This window comes from Triticum urartu, unplaced genomic scaffold (assembly GCF_056163025.1).
Source record: "Triticum urartu cultivar PI428250 unplaced genomic scaffold, HENAU_Tu73 scaffold2, whole genome shotgun sequence".
NCBI lineage: Eukaryota > Viridiplantae > Streptophyta > Magnoliopsida > Poales > Poaceae > Triticum > Triticum urartu.
Window position 1 is genome coordinate 4,535,916 of NW_028260368.1, and position 8,149 is coordinate 4,544,064.

An 8,149-nucleotide genomic window follows, 5' to 3' on the forward strand; every position below is an offset into this window, starting at 1 on the left:
AGATACTATAACAATGTGTATCAAACTGCCTGTTTCCTTGTAGTTGGATCTCCCACTTTTTGGAATGTTCCAAATTCCACTTGAGCATCCAAATCTGGATCAATACCAGCAAAAACATCTCGGAACAATGTTCTAGCGCCATGCCAAATGTGTCCGAAAAAGAAGAGCAAAGCAAAGGTAGCATGACCAAAAGTGAACCAACCCCTTGGACTGCTGCGAAAAACACCATCAGATTTCAAAGTAGCCCGGTCTAATTCAAAAATTTCCCCTAATTGAGAACGCCTCGCATATTTTTTTACAGTAGCAGGATCAGAATAACTTACTCCATTAAGTTCGCCACCATAGAACTCCACCGTTACACCTACTTGTTCAACACTATATTTGGATTCTGCTCTTCTAAAAGGAACGTCTGCTCTAACAATTCCCTCCTCATCTACCAAAACAACCGGAAATGTTTCAAAAAAAGTAGGCATACGGCGTACAAAAAGCTCACGTCCTTCTTTATCTCTAAAGACGGGATGTCCTAACCATCCAACAGCTATTCCATCCCCATTGTCCATTGAGCCTGCTCTGAATAATCCCCCTTTTGCCGGATTATTACCAATATAATCATAAAAGGCTAATTTTTCGGGAATTTTAGACCAAGCTTCTGATAAACTAAGATTTTCGGCTAAACCATTGCTAACTCTTCGATATATTTCTTGCTGAAAGTATCCCTGATCCCACTGATAACGAGTAGGCCCAAATAATTCGATTGGGGTCGTTGCTGACCCATACCACATAGTTCCAGCAACTACGAAAGCTGCAAAAAAAACAGCAGCGATACTACTGGAAAGTACAGTTTCAATATTGCCCATACGTAATCCTTTATATAGACGTTGAGGCGGACGGACACTAAGATGGAATAAGCCCGCTAATATACCCAATGTACCCGCAGCAATATGATGAGAAGCTATTCCCCCCGGAACAAAAGGATCAAAACCTTCTGCACCCCACGCTGGATTTACAGCTTGTACTTTTCCAGTTAGTCCATAAGGATCGGATACCCATATCCCAGGACCATACAAACCCGTTACATGAAATGCCCCAAAGCCAAAGCAAGCCACCCCTGCAAGAAATAAATGAATTCCAAAGATCTTGGGCAAATCCAAAGAGGGTTTTCCCGTCCGCTCATCAGAGAATATTTCTAGGTCCCAATATACCCAATGCCAGATCGCTGCCAAGAAACACAAGCCAGAAAACACAATATGCGTACCTGCCACACCTTCATAACTCCAAATACCCGGATTTGTTACAGTTCCTCCTGAAATACTCCAACCACCCCACGAATCCGTTATTCCTAAACGAGTCATGAAGGGAATTACGAACATACCTTGTCTCCACATTGGATCCAGAACAGGATCAGAGGGATCAAAAACTGCTAATTCGTATAAAGCCATTGAGCCAGCCCAACCAGAAACTAGAGCTGTGTGCATTATATGCACCGCAAGCAATCGACCCGGATCATTCAATACGACAGTATGAACACGATACCAAGGCAAACCCATGGAAATACCCCTTTAGCAAAGAAAAATAGACACGATGTCGCTTTATTTTATCGCATTGAAAAAGACTATCCATATCCTATGTACCTAACCCTTCTAGGGGATTCTGTGTCAGAAAGCGCGAATATTTATTTCATTCCATTAAAAATAAGAAGCCAATTCTGTTCATAAGAAGAAAGAGAAGCAGATCTATTCTATACTCGATAAGTGCCAATATGCAATGGGTAACTTGGCCAATTTGGAAAAAACGAAGAATAGATCGCTACCCCTCTTTGTTTAGCATTCAAATCACCCATTCCCTTTTCTTTATTCAATCTGTCTTACATTCCTTATATGTATAACCTTTCAATCTACGTATTAATAGAATCTATAATATTCATATAGAATAAGAATAAAAATTAAGACAATAAACTGCGGATTCTTTCTTTCTGTTCCATTCTTACGTTTCCATATTAAAGTGTGGTTTTCTTACTTAAATTTAATAATATTAATCTAATATGCCCATTGGTGTTCCAAAAGTACCTTACCGGATTCCTGGAGATGAAGAAGCGACTTGGGTTGACTTATACAATGTTATGTATCGAGAAAGGACACTTTTTTTAGGTCAAGAGATTCGTTGCGAGATCACGAATCATATTACAGGTCTCATGGTATATCTGAGTATAGAAGATGGAATTAGTGATATTTTTTTGTTTATAAACTCCCCAGGCGGGTGGCTAATCTCAGGAATGGCTATTTTTGATACGATGCAAACGGTGACACCAGATATATATACAATATGCCTCGGAATAGCCGCCTCCATGGCGTCCTTCATTCTGCTTGGAGGAGAACCCACCAAGCGTATAGCATTCCCTCACGCGAGGATTATGCTTCACCAACCTGCTAGTGCTTATTATCGGGCAAGGACACCAGAATTTTTACTAGAAGTAGAAGAGTTACACAAAGTTCGCGAAATGATCACAAGGGTTTATGCAGTAAGAACAGGCAAGCCTTTTTGGGTTGTATCCGAAGACATGGAAAGGGATGTTTTTATGTCAGCAGACGAAGCCAAAGCTTATGGACTTGTCGATATTGTAGGGGATGAAATGATTGACAAGCACTGCGATACTGATCCAGTGTGGTTTCCAGAAATGTTTAAGGATTGGTAGTGTCCGGATTTCTTGTAAAGTTATTTCACAGCTAAATTCGTGTTTTCCTCGATTTAATAGAAAATAGAAAGACTTCATGATGAGCAATCATCAGGTTAAGATGGATCTAAACCAATCCATTTTTTTCTATATACATACAACATGCCGACGGTTAAACAACTTATTAGAAACGCAAGACAGCCAATACGAAATGCTCGAAAAACGGCCGCGCTTAAAGGATGCCCTCAGCGTCGAGGAACATGTGCTAGGGTGTATGTGCGACTCGTTCAGATCATGACTTCAAACAAATATAAAAAAAATTGAAGTATCCATGATTAGTACCAATGAATAGGATATAGCTTCTCTATCCTAGATTTCTATGGTATATGGAATTTATGGTTTCCTTTGGTGCAAATCCAATTATCTAAATTGGAAATAAGAAGCAATTCTCCCATTGGTAGCAAATGGTTATCCATTAAGCGGAGGAAATAGTAATAAAAAGAAAAAGGCTTATGCTCCTTTATCTTAAAAGAACGGACTAACAGGGTCAGCTACTTAGCCAACTTTCATAATTAAATACCGTCACTGTATGGATAACTCTTATTGTGAAAAGAGCTATTTACTCTATAATGGATAGGTAGAGCCAAAGAATGTGGACTATACAAGTTCGCAATACCTTTTGATGAAAGAAAGGGCTCCGGTGTATAGAGAGGGCCTCACCGTTTAAAAGGGAACCATAGAAACGATGGAACCCACTATTTTTTTTAGTATTATTAGAATGAATTTGTTATTTCGTATAGAAATAACTGAACGGAGTGGAATAAAAAATCGTGGTTGGGAAGGTTACTATAGCAAAAGCCATTGGAATTAATATTTTATATATCGGAATAATTAGTTTTGTTATTAATGAGAAAAAGGGTGGCTAAAAGAAGAGAAATCATTAGTTATTCATTAAGGTTAATTTGATTCAATGACCAGAGTTCCGCGAGGATATATAGCCCGGAGACGACGAACAAAAATGCGTTCATTTGCCTCAAACTTTAGAGGGGCTCATTTAAGACTTAATCGAATGATTACCCAACAGGTAAAAAGAGCTTTTGTTTCCTCTCATCGAGATAGAGGTAGGCAAAAGAGGGATTTTCGTCGTTTGTGGATCACTCGGATAAACGCAGCAACGCGGGTATATAAAGTATTCGATAGTTATAGTAAATTAATACACAACCTGTACAAGAAGAAATTGATTCTTAATCGTAAAATGCTTGCACAAGTAGCTGTATCAAATCCAAATAATCTTTACACGATTTCCAATAAAATAAAGATCATCAATTAAAGGTATAAATAAAGTAATATACTGGAATAATAAAAGATGAATTCCCGGAGAGGGAACTCCGGGAAGATACAATAAATTAAGATTAAGTGGTAGGAATCAACGAGCTGGATTACTTTCTTTATAATATATATAGGTCTGGCCCTTTCGAATTCGAATAAAACATCAACAATCGGAACTTAAGTTCCGGTTGTTGTTTCTTAAATTTTGGTTGTTGTTTCTTAAGTTTCGATTGGAATTGTACTTTTGCGTTAATTGAGGAATATGTCTATTTTTTCTGGGTCTAGAACCTGTAATTATTGAAATTGACTGGGCTTGAAATTGCTTTTCGTTCTCATAGTTACGAAACGGTAAGAAAGATAAAATACGAGCCTGTTTTATAGCAAGAGTAATTAATCGTTGTTGTTTCAAGGTTAATCTATTTATTCGTCTCGATAATATTTTTCCTTGTTCACTAATAAATCTATTAATTAAACTCATGTTTCTATAATCAATTCGATCTCCCGGGCCAATCCGGGGACGCCTACGAAAAGGTTGTTTAGATTTACGAAAAGGTTGCTTGAATTTACGAAAAGTTTGCTTGGATTTACGAAAGGGTTGCTTGGATTTATTAAAAGTTTGCTTGGATTTACTAAAGGGTTGCTTAGATTTAAGAAAAGGTTGTTTAGATGTATACATGATTTATTCCTTATTTAAAATTTGAAAATTTGAAAATTCACTTCTTTATTTTATTAATTTAGGATCCAGAAGAAGTAGTTTTTCTTTGATCCATATCTTATTTGATTCATATTATAGTATATGAATACCCTCTATACATATGAAATAATATCTACCGGAAATCAGATGAGTTGATTTGTATTTTGTATTCTATACTATGTTTTCTTTATATATTAAATATGAAGTTCTTACTCTTTCTGTTGTTTGGAAAGATCAAACACACGATGTTCCTATTTCTTTATTTCGTGATGAGTCGTATGCTTGCGACAATAACGACAAAATTTTTTGAATTCTAATTGTCCGGGTGTATTGTGGCGATTCTTTTGAGTACTATATCTAGAAATCCCCGTCGATTCCTCATTGGCACCTTTTCGAACACAACTGATGCATTCCAAAATAACTCTGATTCTAACATCTTTTCCCTTGGCCATGAACCTCCTTTTCTTTTTGGATTGACTTAACTTAATTCTTCTACTTATTCTTTTATTCTTCTATTTTGAATCCGAAGAAGAAGAATAAAATTCATTAGAATAATTTTTTTTTATTCTTTAATTAAGTAATAAAAAATAGAGAAATAATTAAAGAATACAATCCTTGTCGAATTAGCAAAGATTTTGGTTCGAAATCCTTTCATTTAATTAGCCAGCCCCGCCTTTTCTATGCTCTGATTTCTGAGGCCTTATTTAGCTTGGGTACCCCTTTAAATTGAATTTCTATTTTCAAAAATGGGGTTTACCAAATTTTTAATGACTCTGAGGTTCAACCCAATCCATCTTTTCTTTCTTTTTCCTTCCGATACTAAAAAAAGATTGAAAAGGATCAAATTTTGTCATATCACGAAGAAATCTATCCCTCCCATAGCAATAACTAGAATTAAAAAAAAGGGAATGACAAAGCATCTGGGAATAAACGATTAATTTCTATCAATAAACCTGCTAAAGCACCAAACCATAGAGTACTTAGCACGGGTGCTACAGAGAGATATGTTTTTATATCCCGCATTGAAAATCCTCCTTCCTTGTTGGAATACATATATGATCATAAACTCTTGCCCAAGATTGTTATGCTATATATAAAATGAACCATATCGACGAAATTTTCCTATCCCTAAAAAAGAAAAAGATGACCCCTTCTTCCTATATATTACCAAGGAAAAGTAATCCTTCTTTTATAGGCGAAATTATATTGGATTTTATATGTATATAATTCCTTAATTATATGAGACCAAAAAGAAGAAATGACACGAGGGTTCTATATATAGATAGAGAAAGAAAGAAGAAGAAAATTATGATGTGGAAAAGAAGACAGGAATTGTGTACAATGGCATTGTACAACAATTTAATTTGGAAAAGGGATGTAGCGCAGCTTGGTAGCGCGTTTGTTTTGGGTACAAAATGTCACAGGTTCAAATCCTGTCATCCCTACCTATTACTTCTTTCTTCTTTATAGGCAGTAGCGACGAGATCAATTAAAGTAAAGTGGGTATAACTTGAATTTGTGGAGACTATACGTACGTGAGATACATTAGGAATAGAAAAAGATTTTCTTTTTGAATGAATGAAAGCGCTCTTAGTTCAGTTCGGTAGAACGCGGGTCTCCAAAACCCGATGTCGTAGGTTCAAATCCTACAGAGCGTGATTCCATCTATTTTATGTCGAAGCAGAGTAAAATAACTTAACAAAATTGAATTGTAACTCCAATTTCAATTTGACCTCCTCTCTGGTCTGGAGGAGGTCAATCAAAAAAAAAAAATGACTCAATCAAAGATCCAACTGATCCCCACGCCTGTATTGCAAATACGCAGTCACGAATAATCCCGCTAAAGTAATAGGAATTAGGCCTAAGACGATTCCAAATAGAAAAACTTCAATCATTTCGATTTGTTCGAGGGGATAAAAAAAGAGGTACGATCTATCCCTAAATAGTACTCTAAATTATCCACGAATCTCAATGACCAAGAAAAGAATTCCTAATTAGTCTGGAAAAGAGTCGTAGAATGCCAGGAATCCCAAAGAAAGATTTTTCTTTTCTGAATTATAATTATTCAGTCAATTCAAATAAGGCGTATCTTGTTCAAGCCAATAAATAGAGCTGGGGTTATAGTTAAAGCAGCCAGTAGAAAACCAAAATAACTAGTTAAAGTAAGCATGAAAGAGTTAAATTCCATTTATTTTTTTTTACTACACTACATATGTTGGTAAAGCATTTACCTAAGTTATGGAAAATTCATAATTCATCAGTTATTTTAGATAATACTAAAAAACAAGATAGAGTAAGATACAGAAGTGTAAAAGAAAGTGGATTCATCAGATGATACATGAGTCCCTAATTCCGAATCAAGAGATTTGTTGTGGAATTTGTCAATTGAGTAAAGTAATAATATTAAGAACTAGATCATCTAACCCCATTGAATGAAAAAAAGAAATTCAATTTTCAGGGAAATTTTTGAATAAGAGATAAATAAACAATTGAATTTGAAAAAAAAAACTTCTTTCTATTTTGGATAATTTCTTTTTCAATAGGACCCTCTTTTTGGAGTGAACGATCGAATATTCCCCTATTCCTTCTTATTTTAACTGATTGTATTCCATATGGAATAAGAGGAGAACAAAAGCATTCCACGACCTGCCAAGGGGCTGTTAAAAAAAAAAAAAAAAGAAAGCTCTTCCTTGAATTTACTTTATTTTTATTCCTTTTTCGAACTCCAACCAAAGTAGATTCGAAGACGAGTCACTTCAATTATCCTTTTAAGTTCTATTCTATCTTCTGTCTTTCCCTATTTCATCTCGTAAAGTTCCGCGCTCGCAGTTTGGTCAAGAAAGTTAGACCTAATCCAACAAACAATACAAGGATGAATTACGAATTATGAAAGGATAGATTTCACATATACTTGTCCTTGTATTGTGTCAGTATGAGAATATCCTTCCTAAATTATTTATCCAAACCTATTGATCATTAACTTAGATTTTCCCAAGATTTTGGCTGCTATTCCGAATTACTCTATTATTCCGAAGCCAATGAAAAGTAAGTAGAACCTACAAAAATGGGGTTTTCTATTGATGCCTTGAATAACATATAGCTTACCTATAGACAAAAAAAAAATAAAAAAGTAATTATGTTTCGGAACCAGGCAAAACCAGATTGCTGTGCCATAGGAAGGATAGCTATACTAATTCGGTATACTCAAAATACACCTTTGGTACAAAATTGACAATCTCACAAGGATGAAATATCAGTAATTTTCTATTTACTGGTCGATCCCATCTTTTACGGAATCAATTCCTTTTTTGAATGTACAAAAATTTTGGGAGTTCAGCATGTCTGGAAGCACGGGAGAACGTTCTTTTGCTGATATTATTACCAGTATTCGATACTGGGTTATTCATAGCATTACTATACCTTCCCTATTCATTGCGGGTTGGTTATTTGTCAGT

The 8,149-nt window shown here is 35.5% G+C and overlaps 2 non-coding genes across 2 annotated transcripts; both read left to right on the plus strand.

Annotated features, from left to right (window-relative positions):
- Positions 1 to 6,065: 6,065 nt before the first annotated feature.
- TRNAP-UGG (transfer RNA proline (anticodon UGG)) lies at positions 6,066 to 6,139 on the plus strand. The gene has a single exon. It is a non-coding gene; the product is annotated as a tRNA-Pro (tRNA).
- A 139-nt stretch (positions 6,140 to 6,278) lies between these two features.
- TRNAW-CCA (transfer RNA tryptophan (anticodon CCA)) lies at positions 6,279 to 6,352 on the plus strand. The gene has a single exon. It is a non-coding gene; the product is annotated as a tRNA-Trp (tRNA).
- The last annotated feature ends 1,797 nt before the right edge of the window (positions 6,353 to 8,149 follow it).